Here is a 20,012-nt window from a genome sequence, read left to right on the forward strand (position 1 = left end):
CTTTGGGCCACCTTTTCTGGTCGGCCACCACACCACTTGCTTGTTTTTAGTGTGTAGACTGCTCCTACCCCTGGCTGACCAGTTTTTGTTATGAGAGACTACTTAAAGTGGTCGGCTGCTTTTTGTCACCTTTTTGGAGATATTTTTGGCCAGCTGGCACAGCTGGAGAGCACTAGAACCATCCTCCATATGTATGGAGTGATGGCCTTGAGCCTTAGCTTCTTGAAGAAGCTTTAGCTTTTGTTCTCTATAAGAGGGAGGCTCATCCTCCCTCCTCCAGGTTAAGAAATTTGTGGTTCGAGATATACATGCACACTTGTATCTATATCTCTCTTTTGCTCTTGTTTTGAGCCTTAAAGTGTCATTTTATCTTACTTTTGCACACAAACACACACTCAAACACCATCCTTTTGTTGCTGAGGTGCTTAGGAGCTGGTTTTGGTGTTCTTGGGTTGCTTTGAGCTTGAAAAACCTGCTGGAGTTGCAGCTTTAAAGGTGGTCTTCAAGGGTGAGTTTCTAACCCTTAAACCCCCCATTTTTGCTTAAGCTTTTAGCCATATTTGCATGCTGATTTAAGCTTAACTTTCTACTACAAAGAGTTCTGTTTTTGCATGCTTTAAATGTTTGTTTAAGGTCACTTTTCTGTTGGGGGTGATCTACCCCCTCTTAGGCCTTGTTTTGAGCCATCCCTCTAGGCTTTTGTTGTAGCCTTTGCATGACCTTTCTACCACTGAAATCCAGAGGATTTTCAGCGGTGGAAAGGTGGTTTTAGAGTCCTAAATAGGAGAGGGTCATCCCCACTCCTTGTATTTTGAATACTTGTTTCATATGCTTCATGTTTGAGCATGTTTGTTAAGCTTGTGTTGGCCTATTCTTAGCATGTATTTGGGGTTATTTCAGCATGTCATACCACTGTTTTGGTTTGGTTTGGTCACCCCTTGCATGCCTTGTACACTTGTAGTGTAATCGTCAAAAACTAGTCTTGTATGCTTCATGAAGTAGCATGTCATTCTAACTCGATTTGAGTCCATCTCAGCATGTTTTTGGTGGTATTTTGCCATATCATACCTCTGTTAGGGTTTGGTTTGATAGCCCCATGCATGCTCCATGCACTTGCAGTGCAATTCCATGAATTAGCCTAATGTGTCTCATGCTTTGACATGTCATTCTAGCATGCTTTTGGCTTAACTTCAAGAAGCTTTGTCCATGTTTTAGCATGCTCTAGCTCTGATTTTGGTTGTTTTTGCCATGCATGCCATGCTTTGTATAGCTATAGTGCATTCTAGCTTGTTAGTTTTGTGTATCGAGTCCACTAACATGCATTGCTTGGCCTATTTGAATGATTTGGAATCATTTGTTATGTTATTTCAGTGCATGTTTCATGGCCATACACTTGCATCTTTCACTTATTCAATGCGTTGGAGGGTTGGTCCTTTATGCCTTAAGAATAGGTCATTGTGTATGCCTTCATGCCTTAGCTTGCGAGCCATCATTTCAATGTGTTTTTGGTATCTTGCCATGATATAACTCTAATTTTTGTTGGTTAAGTCATCCTATGCTTGGTCTTAATAGGTGTAGTGTAATCCACCTTATTTGCCTTGTATGCATCATGCCTTATGCCCTTCATGCTAGCTTGCTTTGGCTTCCCTCCATGCATGTTTTAGTATCATTTTGGCGTGATCTAGGACTGTTTTGGGTCGCCTTTGCCATATCCTTCATGCTTTGTATAGCTGTAGTGCAATTGGCCTTGCTAGTTTTGCGTTTTATTGACTCATGCATGCTATCTTTGAGCTATTTAGATGATTTGGCATCATTTAATACTTTATTTCAGAACTTATAGCATTGCCATATTCCCACTTCTTTCATGCTTCAAATGCCTTTAAGTGTTGTGCATTGTTGCCTTGCTTATGGCTTAGCTTGTATGCTTGCATGCCTAGGCCTTTGAGCCCCTACCTCAGCATGTTTAGGTCTTTGTTTTGACCTATTTAAGCTCTGTCCATGTTTGGTTCATGCATTTGTGCCATGTATTGCACCCCCCATTTGTGGTCCTCTTTGTTAGCTTTAATGCTTCAAGGACCATTACATGTTTTGCTTGTGTTGTTTGAATGATTTGGCATCATTTCTTACCTTATTTTAGTGCACTTAGTCTTGTTACACTTCTGCATTTGTCACTCCTTGAGCACTCTTGAGAGTTGTGCTCTTAGGCCTTTTTGATAGGCCATTGCATGTGCATGCTTGTATATGCTTCATGTGCCTTAATTTTATCACCATTGGCCACCGATTTGGCATGACTGAGGTCTACCCCCTTTTGGTTTAAGTCCATTTAGCATGTTTATTTACATGTTGTTCGCATACTTATTGTTCATTGCATTAAGTATGCCATCTTACATTGCATTGCGCATGCCATATGGTTATTTGCATTGTGTATGCCAAGTTGTTTCTTTGCATTGAGTATGCATGTTCCTAACATTGCTAAGTTGCCTTTGTAGCATTGCATTGTGCATGCATGCATTAGCATTGTTCACATGTCATTAGCTTTGTTAAGTTGATCATGTCACATTACATTGAGTATGCCATGTTGGTGTTTGCATTGTGTATGCCATGTTGTTGCATTGTTGTTTGGATTAAGTGTTAATCCGAGCACGAGAAACGAGAGACGTTTTATACTTGAAGTGATGAAACGTGCCTCAATTCTCGGTCGCCGACGCTCTTGATCAAGTACGATAGAGTTTTAGGCTTTATGTGTTTACTTGTGCATTCATTTCATATTGAATTGTGCAACTTCGCCTCTTGGCCATCATGCATTGAAATGTGCGATTGGTGGCTCGAGGGTCGAGAACTATACTCCCTTGAGCTCATGAAATGATAGGGAGGGTGGTTGTGCACACATATCTTGCAAATACATTGACATGCCCTTTCTTGCTCTCTGTTGCAGCAAACTGGAGAAATACAGCAACAATTGGTCGGCCAGCCAAAAAAACTAGCTGGCCGACCACTTTTTCTAGTTTTCAACACAGAAAGCGGTCGGTCAATGGCTGGTGACATCCCTAGGTGGTCGGCCAACCTCCCACAGGTCTCCAAGGTGAGTTGGAAGCTTTCTGGAGCTTGGTGCAAGGTTTTGAGGACAATTGCAAACAGAGGCAAATTGGGGCATCGCGACGGATTTCCGAACGAGACGACCGAGCATGTATCCAGTCTTCTCCCTCTGAGAACCTCTTGTTTTACTGCTTTATTTAGCTTATTTACTTAGTTAGATTAGGCATTCGTTTTATACATTAATAGTTAATGCGTTTAGCTATTTCAATTTGTTTTGTAATAATTAGTTAACTAGGATTAGTTAATTAGTTTGTTTTGTAATAATTAGTTTAATTAGCTTAGATTAGCTAGTTAGCTTCTTATTCAGTCCCTCCGTCGAGATGGCACAATGTTGTAATAAGCGTGTGCGCGTGTGATGTATATCTTCCAACCCCCATTTCTTTCTCCCTTTTACTTAACCGCTTACGATGGTTAGTTTTAGGGCATATTTTGTTTAGCATACCTCATGCTCGCATGCGTGCATCCATTCATCTGTCTTGCATGCACCGGGCTCGACGCATCATACTAATTGCATTGTATTTTCAATATATTTGCTTGAATACGTGTTCAACAGCATGTTATCAAGTTGCATTTCATATGCCATCTTAGAATAGCCGAGCCTATTTTAGTTGCATTTTTGCATGTGTTGCATTAGCCATCTTAACATGAACTAGGATCATGCATGATTTCTAACTAGTTCTCTATTTTGGCTTGGAGTACACTGTGAGTGTTTACGCTTTAGCATACTGCATGTGTGTTATTGACTGCCATGAAAGCATGCTTGCCATGAGGCTAACTGTTTATTTGCTATAACTGCCTAAATGCCTGTGGGTGAAGGTTGGATTGCTTGAATTGGAACAATTCATTGAAATCCCCGATTTAGCCTACTTGCGAGTAGCAAACTTCAAATCATTTTTACAAAACGAACATGTATTGTTTTGTTCCAACTTAGGCGATCTAGTCTATACTTGTATGTTGTGCGCGTCACATAGTAATTCTAGATTAATAACCGGAATAAGAACACATGTGTTTTCAAAAACAAAATATCATGCTTAGTACAGACCGATTTTTGATCGGGCGAGCGGGGGTGCTCATTGCATGACCTTCCCCTCTCGTACCCAAGTTCCCGAGCCGAAGAAACTTTGGTGATGACGGACACGTGGCTTTAGGCACGAGTCAGGGTTTCTTAAATTTCTTCCAAAATAAAATATTTAGGTGGCGACTCTGTATCTGGCAAAGCAATCCATGTTTGGCACTTCTTTATTAAAAATCAGTTTTTCAAAACGATTTGCCGGATTTGGACTCTTTGGTGATTTATCGATCTTATATCGCACATTGTGAGATTAGATTCAGAACCGTGACATGGGCGCGCGGAGCTCGGGAGTCCTCGAGCACGTCTACACACGTAGGCGAGGGAGCAGGGGTTCTTGTGGCAGGCGAAGTGACTCGGGCGACCAGGGCCCATACTAGAGAAGCTCCCCCCGTTGAGCAGACTACCCGTTGGCCGGAACTTCCCACTGCGCTCACGTGTTGGCGGCCGACTGGGACTGCTTATCAGATTCCGATCGAGCCGGCAGAGGCTGGGCAAGAGTATGTCGGAGTTCGAGGCACATCTTAGGTATGGACCACACTATACAATTTACACCTCACACTTCTATTTTAGATATGTTTAACCCAGACATTGATCATCCAAATGCACTTGCAGGCACCCACAGAATATACAGGGAGCCTCATCGAGCTGGTCGCTTCTTTGATGGGCATGGTGCAAAGGAGGGAGATGCTGCTTGGTCTCCACGGCATCCAGGTAATTTCTTGCAGTTCAGCATGCATTTCATTACTAACACTGTTGTGCATCACATTATCACATTTCCACTGATACACCGGTATTTCAACCGTAGTCTTTCCCAAACTGCACTGATACATTGTACTCACACACTGTACTCATATTGTATCTGATTTCTGCATGATACTTATTCTGCATACTATGCCTGTATCTGATACACACACTGTAGCTAATATGTTGACAACTATTTTTTTCCAGATACAATCTACACTGATGGCACCAGCGGCAGTAGCAGCACCAACATTGGCAGCACCTCCTCCAGCAATAGGGAGGAGAGAGAGACAGGCCCCAGCACGCAGTCGAGATGTGAGTCGCGATCGAGACAGGGATAGGGGCACCCGAGGCCAAAACAATCCTTCAGAGCCCATTTTGAGCGATGATGATGCTGAGACTAGTGACACCGATGAGGCATTGAGTTGGCATTCTGAGTCATCCGAAAGTGGAGGTGATGATGCTGGCTCGTAGTCCGAGAATAGAGGTGACGCCGAGGCAGACTTTGAGGCAGGGAGCGAAGATGATACCGGCAGAGTCTGATTCTGACAACGGTGCCGATGGAGATAGTGCTCTTGAGTCCCTTCTGAGGAAGAGGACGAATAGGGCCTCTCAGGCCTGAGATAATCGGCGCTGATGTTTTTGTACTTTTTGCTTAGTTTCTTCTTGTTTGGTAGCATTAGCACATGTATAGCTTCAGATAGGTTTTATTTTGTTTTTGAAACTTGTACGCCTCTTTTGTAAAAACCATGATCGGAATAAAATCTTGTAGTTTTTATGAAGCATATTGTCATTTTTGCATCATGAACACCATATTTGCATGAAATGGAAATGGAATTGAATTTGCCAAGAGAGAGCTTGATTGAAACAATGTTCTTAATCTGGTAATGAGTTGACCAACAACCAAAATACAAAATACAACTCGATAAACAAAGCAAAAACAACTCAAATACAAATAAATACACTTGTTAAAACCAAAAGACTCAAAACAAGATCTCAAAACACAAAGATCGAGACAAAACGCATGCTGCCAACACTGCCTAGCACACAGGTGGACAGTAGGCCAAAGATGGGAGCTGCCAACCAGAGATGGGATTTGCCGCCCAGAGAAAGTGCTCTGCCGGCCACAGAAGGTGACAGTGTAAGTCACTTCCAGATTATTGACAGCTAGCTTCCACTCACAGCCTTATCTTCTACAAAAGGTTCTGCTTCATGATTTCTTCTCCAAAACCTCATTTCAGCTGCAATTTCCTCCACAAATAGAGATATTCCTTGCCGAGAAGCTCACGGATTGGATAGCTACTTTAGATGGCATGGAAAGGTAAATTTTCGGGGTTTCGGCATAAATGTACTTTTTCCGTTGAGCCGTACTCCACTTTGTTTTCAGTTTCTCCATGCCGTGGCCCGATGCTAGGACCCAATTACACATGTCTTTCATTTTGGGGCACAAGAAATATGCCCGACACTTGAAGAATTTCAGGCATTAATGAAATCTCAGCGCGATGAGAAAATCATGCCTCAGCCCTATTTTGGCCACGCCCAAGCTTTGAGACGGATGTGTGGGCTCACTCTGCACGAGACTCAGTCTTTAGCCCACAACAGAGAGCTAGACATACTCAGCTTGATTCATCGATTTTCTGACATTGGTGATAGAGACGACCTTCTCTGGCAAGGTTTTTGACAACATGCTCTCTGCTTATGTATACTTGTTTATTTCTTTCTTGTCCCTAGTTTTGCTAGATCTAACATTCGGTTGATCGAAGTGGCCCAAGGTTTGAAAGAAGATAACAGTTGCATTAGTTTGGCGTTGGCCGAGACCTTGATGGGCTTTGATGTCTTTCATTGGTGAGAGATGACCAGGTTCGCGGGGAGTCCACTACTTCTTTAGTTATTATTTCCCACCATTTCTCATATGTGCTTCTCACATCACTTGGCACTCGTGCTCTATTTTTCTCTCAAAGCCCTTTTTTTACTTTTCTCTCAACATACATCTCTTTATTCTTTAATCTCTCTTATTTTTCAACCATTCCCAGGTATGGCTTATAGATAAGTTGAAGGTAGTGGACTCTTGCCCTGAGTACTCAGCTCGAGATTATTTTTTCTGCCACCGACTAGTGGATTTCCCCAACGAGAGATGGTGGTGCAACTGGATGTGCAGTAGGTCTGCTGCTGACATAGCTTAGCATTGCCCCTAGCTTAATCTGACCGAGATGAATTACAGCATGGCTTGGCAACATGGCATATAATTGATTGGCCTTATGCACTGCGTGTTCTACTTCCCTTTCTGGTTCAGACGTCAGTTGGGGCATGATCAGACCAGCCCAGAGGAGAAGGTAGAGTACCTGGTTTCATTCCCTATTCATGGTTCACACTTGGCTAGGTACCTCACTGCCTGGAAGACGAGGGAACTTCTGGGCCCTACCCCTAGTTTCAGTTATGTCCTTTCTGGCGATTGTTTGGCTTGGCTCAAGGATGAGGTACAAACTGGGCCCACTTTGGCCGAAGCTTCTACGAGCATGAGCAGAGGACACAGGAGCACCTGACTCACCTATGCCCCTAGTTTATTGCTTTAACCTTTCTTTTCAATTTTTTTCAATGTAATAAAAGCAACTTTGATTTGTATCGGAGAGTTGGAGAACTTTATGTTGAAATCAATGAAATTAAAGTTGTGAGCACTAAAAATTTTCCTTTTGGTCAAAAAACGGTCTAATTTGTAAAAGACAAAATTTTGAACAAAATCAACTTTTATTAAAACATTTCAAAACCATTTTCGAAAAGGAATACCACCTGACATGCATAGAATCAATCCTCAAGATGTACAACGCTAAATTAAAAGATCATAAATACCCCTGCTTGATTACCATTGCTTTGCATTATAACCAGCTCTTTTTTCCAAAATAAAGATCACAACCGAACTCTTAGATGATGGACAAAGATAACCTGAAAAAACACATGGACAGGACAGTTGAGTTGAAGGTGATTACGGCCGAACTTCAGGATGAAGTTGCCCACGTATCCCAAAGATGAGAATCAGGCCTTACGTAGTTTGGTTTAGGTTTACTCAAGGATTGACTCTCTCCTTTTACGCTCTAACTTTTGCCAAAGTCGCCCTTTAGAGTTTTCAACCTTGTGAACTCAGTTTTTCTTTATTTCTAATTTTCCATGCTCTAACTTTTGCCTGGGTCGCCCTTCCAGCTTTTCGGTCTAGCGAGCTTCTCAGGGATAGTATTTCTTCAACTTACCCGTGTTGATCGATTGTGAAAATTTTAGGCCATCTAAGTCCATGAGAATAATAGCTCCACCCAACCAGATAGCTTTGATGATGTAAGGACCAGTCCAATTGGGTCTAAACTTGCCCCTAGGGTCATGAATGGGAGCTCAGTTGTCTTTCAGTACCATGTCTCCTTCTTTGAGTTTCCAGGACTTAACTTTCTTGTTAAAAGCTCTGGCAATTCTGCGCTGGTAGCCCTGAACATGATATAATACTTTCAACCTTTTCTCGTCAAATAGTATTAACTTCTCAAATCTGCTTCGTTGCCAGTCCACCTCTGCTATCTGACACTCAGCCATAACTTGCAGCGACGGGACTTCTATTTCAATTGGCAAAATGGCTTCCATCTCGTAGACGAGAGAATAAGGAGGTGCCCCTGCAGACGTCCGGATTAAAGTTCTGTAGCCCTATAGTGCGAAAGGCAATTTATCTAGCCAGTCCCCGTAGGTCTCAACCATCTTCTGCAAAATGTTCTTGATGTTCTTGTTGGCGGCTTCAACGGTTCCATTAGTTTGTGGCCTATATGTAAATGATTTATGGAAAGCCACATTGTATTTCTCTAACAAGTCTATCACCTCTTTCTTAAAGTGGGAGCCATTATCTGATATGATCTCGTTTGGGACTCCATATCGGCAAATAATATTGTTTCTAATAAACTTAGCCACATGCGATGCTTTCAACACTACATAGAACTGAGCTTCCACCCATTTTGTAAAGTAATCAATCGCTACCAAGATATATTCATGCCCATTAGATTCTTTTGGCGTGACTGCGCCGATGATGTCGATTCCCCAGACTGAGAAAGGCCATGGCAAAGTCATGTTGTACAGTTTTGATAGCGGGATATTCATGCAATTGGCATGAATTTGGCATTTGTGGCATTGCCGAACAAAATCAATACAATCCTCCTCCATGGTGGACTAGTAGTAACCTTGTCTGAGAATCTTCCGGGCTAGCATCACTCTGTTCATATGTGCCCCGTACTCTCTTCCATGGATGGCCTCCATCTAGCACTTTGATTCTTCTTCTTCAATACACAACTTGTGCATTCCCAGATAACCTCTTTTAATAGTTTACCTCCGTAGATGATAAATTGAACGGCCACTTGTCGTATTCCCCTTTTGTCCTTGGCATTTGGTCTTGGTGGATAAATCTCATTTTCCAAGAAGTTCCAAATATCGTAGTACCAAGGTTTTTTGTCTTGTACCTCATCTATCTCGGCAATAGTTTTATAAGCCGGCGTGTATTTCTGCTCGATAATAATTAGACGCATTCGGACTCAAAGTGGAATGTCTACCATAGAAGATAGAGTTGCTAAAGTATCAACAAACCTATTGTTCTCTCTTAGTAGATGTGTGAAAGTCAGCTTTTCAAACTTAGGAATCAGAACATCCAGGGTCTGGTGGTAAACCTTCATCTTTTCTTCTTTGACTTTCCAGTCTCCATTCGCTTGAGAAACAACTAAGTTTGAGTCCCCGATATCAACTAATCTTTTTGCCCCTAATTCTAGGGCGACTTCTAAACCAGTAATACACACTTCATATTCTGCTTCATTATTGGACACCTTGAACCGGAGTTTGAAGGCTAAAGGTCTATGGGAATCGTCGGGTGCTATCAGAACACACCTATCCCATAACCGTACTGATTGGGCACTCTGTCAAAGTACATCGTCCAAGTTTCCTCCTCAACTTGTAGACCGGTTTTATCTAGGAATAAGTATTCCACTGCCTCATCTCCTTCTACCGGGTTATCTGCCAGGAACTTCGCTACAGCTTTTCCCTTGACCGACTTGCAGGTGACATATTTAAGATCAAATTCGAAGAAGAGAAGCAACCAACGGGCTAGTCTACCCGTAAGCGCTAGTTTCTCAAAAAGATATTTGGTGGGGTCTAATCTTGAAACCAGAATTACAAAGTGAGCTAACAAGTAGTGCCTCAACTTTCTGGTAGCCCATACCAAGGCTAGGCAAGCTTTCTCCAACGGAGTATAACGGGTCTCGTATTCTAGCATTTTCTTGCTCAAGTAGTAGATGGCTTTCTCCACCTTATCTTCAAATTCCTGAGTGAGCATGCATCCCATGGTCGTGTGTAGACATCCCATTTTTGACAGTCCTCAAGACTTAGACGTCACCGTTTGAACACTCGGTGATCATCCATGTTCGTGTTCATTTTGAGTTCCCAGAGGTCTCGACTATGCGTCTCGCCTCAGGATCTCTTAACTCGGTTGTCTTGTGCTTGGTTGGATCAAACACTTGTTGGTTTTTGCTTTGGAAGGTAGAGAATGGCTTGTTGGCCATCCCCACGCCTCACCGGCCATGGCTTGAGGCCACCGGCCGTGTCTTCTTGCCACCGGCCATTGGTGATGGCCGGTCGGCACTTTGTGTGGTCGGCCGACCATTTATTTGGCCGATGGACTCCTTTTCTAGCCGGTACCACCTTTTTGCCTTTTTCAGGCATTATGCATGCCAGTTGTGCCAGTTGGAGTGCACGGACCTGTCCTCCATACATGTGTATGGAGGAATTTGCACCATTTGCACCCTTTTGGTCTAGCTTCTTGGGGAAGCTTGGACCTTTGTCTTAGCTTCCTCAAGAAGCTTGGACACCCGTCTCAGCTTCCTAAAGAAGCCTTGGCCCCTTTGCCTTAGTTTCTTTGAGAAGCCTTGACCCCTTTTGTTAGCTTCTCTTGGAAGCTTAGGCCTTTGCCTTGTCTATATAAGGGAGCCTTCCTCTTCCTTTGAAGAGGTTCAGCAAAATCAGAGTTATATAGCATATATACATTACTCTCTCTATATATCTCCCTCGCTCTCTTCATTTGTGTGTGTTAGAGGGCTTAAAAGGGTGTTTTGTTCTTAGTTTTGCACTAAGGCACCTAGTATTACACCATACTTGGGTTATTGAGGTCTTGAGAGTTTGTTCTTGGAGTTTTGAGCTGGTTTTGATCAGAAGAAGGGGCTAGACTTGCTGTTCTTGAAGTGTTCTCCAAGGGTAACACTATTGCTTTATATTTCCCATTCTTGCACTAGATTTTAACCCCCTTTGCATGCTGTTTTGAGCTTTGTATATAACATATAAAAGTTCTATTTTTTTTTGTATTTAAGATACTTCATTAAGGTTATTTTGGTGTTGGGGGTCGACCTCCCCCTCTTAGGCCTTGTTTGGCCCTTTTTGTGCTTTCTTTGTTGAGCTTTGGGAACCTTTGTGCATTGGCCTTCTCACCACTGAAATTGTGAAGAAGAGATTTTGAGGTCTTTCATAGGGGAGGGACACCCCTCTCCCTTTGTGTCTCATTTGTTTATGTTTTTGGCTCATAAGGGTAGCATGCATGCTTAGTTGTTTTTGGCTCCATTTCAGAGGTTTTTGGGTGATATTTGGTCATAATATACCTCTGTTTTTGGTCGGATTAATGCCCCCTTGCATGCATAATATACTTGCCTTGTATTCCTCTATTTTGCCTAGAAATGCATCTTGCCATTAGACCATCATGCTTGCATGTTTTTGCCTAGCTTTGTGAAGCTTTTGGTTATATTTCATCATGCTTGAGGTCTGTTGAGTATTGATTTGATCATGTTTGCCATTGGTATAGCCCCTTTGTATTTTGATTTGTGAGCCTTGAGTGTGTGGGTCATTAGCATGCTTTACTTAGCTTATTCTCATGATTTGGCATCATTGGAAACCATATTCCAGTCCATAATTCATGCTTGTGCACTTGTATTTGGCTCTCTTTCTAAAAGTGTTGTAGTTTTGTGCCTCAAGAGTTGGTCATTGTGTATGATACCATGTTTAGTCTTTGGGCTGCCATATCAGTGGGTTTTGGGGGCTTATTTTGCATGTTAAAACTCTGATTTTGCATTGGTTAGCCCATGCCACGTGTGGTTGGGGTGGTTGTAATAGAGTGCCCTCTTTGTGGCCCTAAATCCCTCTTTGTTTTGCATCCATTTCTTAGCATGTCTTGACCATGATCTATGCATGCTTTAGTCTTGTTTTGGAGTGCCTTAGGACTGCTTTAAGTCATTTTGGTCCTTTGGGGTTTGGTTGACATAGCTATGGTTTGGACCCCTTTGTTGGCCTCAAGTTTTGGTCATGGTTGCATGCCTTACTTGCATGACATGGTTGATTTGGCGTCATCCTCTATACATTTTCAGAGCTTAATATGTTAGTCAAGCATCCATGTTTGTCATCATGTGAGTGCTCTTGAAACTTGCCTTTCATACCTTAGCCTTAGGCTCATTGGTTTGCATGTTTATTTTGCATGATTGGCATCATCATTTTAGTACTTTTGGCCACTGTTTTGGGGTGTGGCTGAGGTTCCTCCATCTTAGTGTAGATCCATGGATCATGCATTTGCATCTTGTAACATGTTCATTACATTGTATGATTGTTGCATCCTTGTAGTTAGTGCATTGTTACATGCTTATCACTTTGCCTAGTTGCCTATCTAGATTACATTGTAGCATTGCATGCTTGGCACATTGTACACTTGCATGATAGGTTACATTGCATTTGGCATGTTTTGTACCTTAGCATCATGTACATACTTGAGCCACGTTGCATACATGCATTACATTTTGCTTGGTTTGGGGTGTCAAACCAAGCATGAGGAATGAAATGTGTTCGTACTCAAAGTGACGAAACACGTCTCAATCCTCAGTCGTCGATGCCTTTGATCTCAACATGATAGGGCATGTAGCACTCATGCGTTTTTGTTGCATTCATTTACATTGACTTGCAAGCTTGGTACTTTTGGTCATCATGCATCAAAATGCGTGATTGGTGGCCTGAGTACCGAGGTCCACATCCCCTTGAGTCCATAGCATGATAGGGAAAGTGGACATGCACACATTTGCTTGAAAATTCCATGCCATGCCTTGTCTGTCCTCTGCTGTTGTCAAAACAGGATTCTGCAGGAAGATTTGGCTGACCGGCTACCTACAGTGCCGACCGACCAAAAATAATTAGCCGATGGCTCAACAATTAGTCAATGACCATTTATCAATGGTCGGTGATCTTATGCCTTGGTCGGTGGCATCTCACAATGCTCAGGGAGCAATTCAGAGGCATCTCCAGGGTTTTCACAGTCCTCAAAGGTATAGGACAATGCAAACAGAGGCAACAATGGCATGGCAGCGGGCTCCGGGCAAGGCAAATCGAGCATGCATCATCCACGCATTCCGAGGCAGAGCTGCGGCGGTCTCTTTTAGTTTCATATTTAGGCTATTTTTGTAACTAATTTGTTAATTAATTAGAAGTTTTGTAATAATAATTAGCTAGGATAGTTGGTTCGTTATTCGGTCTGTATTATTCTTTCAGACCCTCCGAGCGAGGGCAATTATGTAATAAGTGTGTGTGAGTGTGTGTATGTCTTCTAACCCCCACTTCTCTCTCCCTTTTACTTACCTGCTTTCAATGGTTAGTATTAGGGCATATTTAAATTAGCATACCTTATGTTATGCATGCGTGCATCCATTCACCTGTATTGCATGCACCGGGCTTGGCACATCATACTAACTGCATCGTATTTCAATTCCAAGTTGAATACATGTTATCTGTTGCATTTCATATGCCATCTTTAGGCTAGCCGAGCCTGTCCTAATTGCATTCTGTATGCGTTGCATTAGCCATTGCTAACATGAACTAGGATCATGCATTTGATTACTAACTAGTTTCTATTTTGGCTTGGAGTACTCGGTAAGCATTTATGCTTTAGCATCCTTGCATATGTGTGAATGTTGCCATGATAGCATGCTTACCATGAGGATATGTGCTTATGTGATATAACTGCCTGGTTGCCTGTGGGTGAAGGTTGGATTGCTTGAATTGGAACAATTCATCGAAATCCGTGTTTTAGCCTACTTGCGAGTAGCGAACCTCAAACTATTTTCCAAACAAACGGATATGCAATGCTTTGTTCCAAATTAGGCGATCTAGTCTATACTTGTGTGTTGTGCGCATCACGTAGTAATTCTAGGCTAATAAACCAAAATAAAAGCACATAATGTTTTCAAAAAATCGATATCATGGTTAGTAGAGGCCGATCTTTGATCGGGCGAGCGAGGGTGCTCATAGCTGACCTTCCCCAATCGTACCCAAGTTCCCGAGTCGATGCAACTTTGGTGATGACGGACATGTGGCCTTAGGCAATGAGTCAGGGTTTCCTAAATTCCCCCAAAATAAATATTTAGGTGGCGACTCTATATCTGGCAAAGCAGTTCATGTTTGACACTTCTTTCTAAAAATCTGTTTTCCAAAAAATGATTTACCGAATTTGGACTCTTTGTTGATTTATCAATCTCACATTGCACATTGTGAGATCAGATTAAGAACCGTGACAATTTGAGTCCGAACTGTAATGAGCCCCAAACGAACAAATCCGGATTTCCCTCACAGGACGTTCGGGGACGTCTATATCGTGTCTGTCACTGACAAATACAGAATCAAAGGCTTCCCCAGCTCTGGTAGTGATAACACAGGTGGATTCTGGAGGTATTGTTTAACCTGCTCAAAGGCAAATTGACATCGATCATCCCATCGAAATTTTTTCCCTTTTTTCAGGAGACCAAATAGTGGTTCACAAGTCAAGGTTAATTTGGAAATAAACCGTCTTACGAATTGCACTTTACCCAGAAAGCGTCACACCTCATTTTCAATCCTTGGTGGTGGCATTTTCTAGGATGGCCTTGATTTTGGAAGGATCTACTTCGATGCCCCTCTATGTGATCAGAAAGCCTAGCATTTTCCTTGCCGTTACGCCAAAGGTGTATTTCTGTGGGTTTAACCTCAATTTATATTCTCTGATCCGTTGAAAGAATTTCTTCAAGGTGGTGTAGTGGCGTTCTCTTTCTTTGGACTTGACAATCATGTTATCCACGTACACCTCTGATAGGTAGCTTCAGCATTTTTCAACCCAAACGGCATAACCTGGTAGCAGTAGGTCCCCCATGGCGTAGTGAATGCGGTCTTCTCCACGTCTCCGGGTGCTATCAGAATCTGGTTGTACCCGAAAAACCCATTCATAAAAGATAGCAATGCATGTCCCGCAGTAAACTCCACTAACTCATCAATGTGCGGCAAAGGGAAGTCATCCTTCGGACTGGCTCAGTTCAAGTCTTGGAAGTCCACACACACCCGGATTTTACCATCCTTTTTCAGCACTGGGACGATGTTGGCCAACCAAGTCGGATACTCAGATACTAACAAGAAACCTGTGTCGATCTACTTGGTGACCTCTTCCTTGATTTTCAGTGCCCAATGAGGACGGATTCTATGCAACTGCTACTTGATCGGTCGGGCCTCGGGGTCAAGAGGGATCCGATGCTATACAATCTCAAGATCGATTCCAAGCATGTCTTTATAGAACCACGTGAAAACATCTTTGAAATCTTTTAACAAAGCGACTAAGGGCTCGCACTTCTATGATGACAACATGGACCTGATCTGGACCAGACGAGGATCCTTCTCAGTACCCACATCAATAGCAATGATTTCATCAGCATAAGGTTTAGCAAACTTCTTCTTCTCTCGATTAATCAAGTTTTTCAAAACCAGCGGGATTTTTTCTTCTTCGTTTTCATTAAAATTCTGAAAATCTTGGTCAATACAATAAACCAACGGCATAGAGAAGTAAACAGAATTCGTAGAGTTCTTATTCAAAAGGTCCTGATCTTCAGTTACAAACTTAAAAGAAAAGCTGAATGAAGACCTAGGTAGGACTTTGGTATCCAGGTTATCACCTCCAAAAATATCAGACTCAGACTTAGAAGAACTAGAATTTGATCCCGACTCCACAGACTCAGTGGAATTAGATTCTAGTTCATCACCCGACTCAGAACTAGACATATAGCCTTCCTTTAACTGGCAGATAGGAAATGGTGCCTCTGATGCATCTAAAATGTTGCTGATTGGGTTCATACGCGGTTCCTTCCCAATCATGGAAATGGTAAGGTTATCCCCCAAGTTCTCTGAGTCAGTCGTAGGATCTGTCAGGAGACAAGTCAGTGCTGCCCCTACTCCAAGTTCGCTACTATTTGAGTCACTTTTCATGTTCTGCTCAGCTTTCGCACTTGGTTAAACCCTTTCCTCAGTATCACTGTTCTGTAGCTGCAGGTCAAAAAAGATCTCGAACCCGGGGACACGCTGATTCGAGCAATTCAACCAGGGCTCAGGAAAGCCGTAAAAGGGAAAATCTTCTCCCTCCTGAACAAAATATCCATTCAGCGTTCCTTGGATTGGCCTGTGGATGAGCTCATAGTGTTTCCCAGCTTGCTTAGCCCTGGCTCTGCCTCTGATTTCTTCTCTTTTCCTGATCCAGTCCTCTTTGGTAGGTACATAGCCCAGACCAAAGGCATGTGGGTTGTGCGGGACATCTGTCAATGTTGTGACACCTTTCCAGCCACTTCTTCCGAGTTTTATTCTTGGCACATGTTGCAGTTTGTTCATGAAATAGATAGACTAGGCGCTGACATATATGCCCTCGTCTGCAACCAAAATGGTCTGCACTACCCGGGATTTAGCCAGAGTGAAGCCTAAGAGGAATACATCCTCCTCGCTATGGGTGATCTCCAGCACTGGCGTAGTTACCTCCGGCGGCAGGTGAATGGATGAATTTCCAAAAACAATAACCACTCCTGCCCCATGAAGGTACTTTAACATCTGATGAAGAGTGAAGAATACAACTTTTACATGATGCAACCAGGGCCTCTCTAACATCAAATTGAAGGTAGCCGGTACATCCAGGACATAGGACTCGACCTCCTGCTAAGCTAGGCCCACCTAAACTCTAACTTGCATCGAGTCCATGACCTCTCTGCTCATATTATCATATGCCTGAATTACTTGGGCTGTAGGAACAAAGTTCGCTGGTTTAAGGCCGATTACATAGGTTGTGCGAGAATGACAGACATTGATGGCAGAACTGGCATCTACCAACACCATCGGTACCCATTTCTCCCTGCACTCCATAGATATGTATAAGGGTTTGTTGTGAGCTGAGCCCTCCGGCGGCAGTTTCTTATCAAAGAAGGTTAGGGTTAGCCTGGCACCACCTGGGAAGACCAATCCCATAAGCTGTTCGGGAGTAGTGTTAATAGACAACTTAGCCTTGTCCTTTGCTGACAGTATTGCATGTCGATGTACCCGGGAGGCCATAAGAAGACCCCAAATTGAGATGTCAGCTTAGATTTTCTTAAGTTGTTTCAACACTACCTCTTCTTGTAGCTGTTTCTCGATCTCTCTGTCTTTTCCAGATGCCTCAGCTTGATCTAAGTACGGTGGCTTAAAATACTGCCCACTTCTTGTCATGTGATCTATTTTTTCCGCATACCACGTGTTGTCTGGAAGGTACTTACCCCAGTCTTTATCGATGTGGGCCAAACGCATATCGTTATCGTTCTACTATACACCTTCAGCAGCCGACAAACAGTTGTTCAGCTCCGTTTGGATTACCTTCATATCACAGGTATCCCCCACAGGATGTTAGGCCATTACTGCTTTCTGGTTGTCTTCAACCCTCTCTAGTTCAAACTACTTCAGTGCAGCTTCCTGTTCTGTGTTTGCAATGCTCACAACGTCCAGTTCTTGAGCTGAATTTTCCATGTCGGCATTTTCCGGCAACTTTCCCTTCTCACCGACCCTTCCAGCCACTACAGCAATTCCTATTTGCTTTTCCTCCAGTTTCATTTTAGTTTCATCCTCCTTATCCGTCTCATCACTCAGCCATCTAGAGTTGTTAGTTGATCCATTCAAATCGAACCAGCCAATCTGCACATCCCCTTGGTCCTATTCGTCAAAGAACTGTAGGTTATCTAAATCCTTCTCGAGTTTCGCCAAATCATCCAACCCCTAACTCGGGCCATCTTCCCTAACCACATTAACCTCCATTACAGTTGGCAACACCAATTTCGGCTTGATTTGACCAGTCGACACAATGCAGCAGATTGGATCGTACACCCCATTAGGTGAGTCCTCAGAACTTTCTGACAACGGACTCATACCTTCCTCCAAGGTCGACCTTCCTTCTACTATAACTATCACCACCACAAGCTTAGGTTAAAATGCGGACGTGTTCATTATGCATAGATTTGTGCTTTCGGGAATGAACAACATCGGTCTTGGTAGGTGGGAAGGGGTAATATATAAGCTGGGGTCGTAGAGGATGGCCAGTGTATGGATTAGGTTTAGATTTTGAGGTGGAGGTACTTGATTGTGGGCCAGGAGTGGGTTCGTGGTTACATTTGGTTTCTGGGGTGGTGCGATCACCTTGTTGTCAATGAGGTCTTGAATCTCGTGATGCAGTCAGAAACATTGGTCGATATCATGACCATGATATTGGTGAAACGCATAGTATTTTGCTGGGTTGTGTTTGGGTGAAAGATGATAAAGCAGTGGGCGAGGCTCTAATGGTTTGAGGTGCCCTTTTTTGACTAGCTCCTTCATGGCTTGAGATAGGGTCATGTAGAGTTAAGTAAAAGTCCTCTGGGATCGGGTAGGGTTGGCTGAAGTTTGTGGAGCTGTGTTGGCAAAGGGATTGGCAGTCTTGGTTATGGTGCTGACAACGCTCACATCTGACGGCCTCGCAGTTGTGCTACCACTGGTGGTAGCATTGGAATTGCGTACAAAATTCCTTTTCGCTGGCTCCTTCTCATCCGTAATCAACCCTTGTTTCATGGCATCTTCGATTTGCATCCCTATCTCATGGAGCTCGGTGAATATGAACAAGGGTAGGATGATCATCTTCTGTAACAACTTCTTATGCAGATTCCTGTAGACACCCCATTTTTAACCGTCCTCAAGAATTAGACGTCATCACTCATGCACTTGATGATTGTGTGTTTGTGTTCGTTTTGAGTGCTCGAAGTCCTCGACGGAATGCCCTGTCTTTGAGTCTTTAAACCTTATTCTTTCTATGCCTTGTTTTGGACCAAAACTTGGTGTTTGGACCTCTTGGTGACCTATCGGCCACCACCTAAGGCTGTCGGCCATGGGTCTGGCTGGTCGGCCACCAGTGGTGGTCGGTCGGCTATCATTGGTGGCCAACGGCCACCATTGCCTTTTTCCAAATATGTATTGACAGTTGTACCAACTGTTGCATATTGAGTTGCATCTCCATACACGTGTATGGTGAGATGTTTCTAAGCTCAATGGGTGTTTTTCTATATATAAAGGGGTTCCTCCCCCATTTTGGAGGGTTATAAAAATGAGAGCAAAAATATCTCTCTCTAGCTTTCTCTTTCTCTCTTGATATTTTGTACACATTTGCTCACAAGTCCTTAGCTTTTGCATACCAACCCTTAACCAAATACTCTCACCTCTGGGCTAAGATTATTTGGAGTCTTGTTTGAGCTCTAGAAGGTGGTTTGAGCTTGGATTATTGGCTATTTTGTGTTTGGCTTCAAAGGTATAGTACTTACCTCATTTATACTTGTTTTGTATCTTTGTTTTACCATCTATTTCAACTATTTTTGGGCTAATTTTGAACTGTCAAAAACTCTATTTTTGTGACTTAAAAATGGTGGTTTGAGGTCTCTTTGAGTTAGGGGGTGGTCCACCCTTCTTGCTCCTTTGTTTGTTAAGTTTTTGTACCATTTTTCATCACTTTCAAATCAACTTTTTTGGGCCTTTTAACCACTAAATTTCAGAGGTTTTTCAGTGGTAAAAACCTTATTTTGAAGTCCAAAATTGGAGGGGTTAGTCTCTTCTCCTCGTGTCTTGTTTGCATGCTTAGATAGCTTCACATGTTAGCATGTTTCTCTAGCTTAATTTAGCTTAAGTCCAGCATGTTTTTGCCTCTGAAATAACCTGTTTTGGCTTTGTTTTGGGCTGGTTAGTTCATTTGAGGCTT

The sequence above is a fragment of the Camellia sinensis genome, chromosome 4 (genome assembly GCF_055761805.1).
Source record: "Camellia sinensis isolate YWXY chromosome 4, ASM5576180v1, whole genome shotgun sequence".
Classification (NCBI taxonomy): domain Eukaryota; kingdom Viridiplantae; phylum Streptophyta; class Magnoliopsida; order Ericales; family Theaceae; genus Camellia; species Camellia sinensis.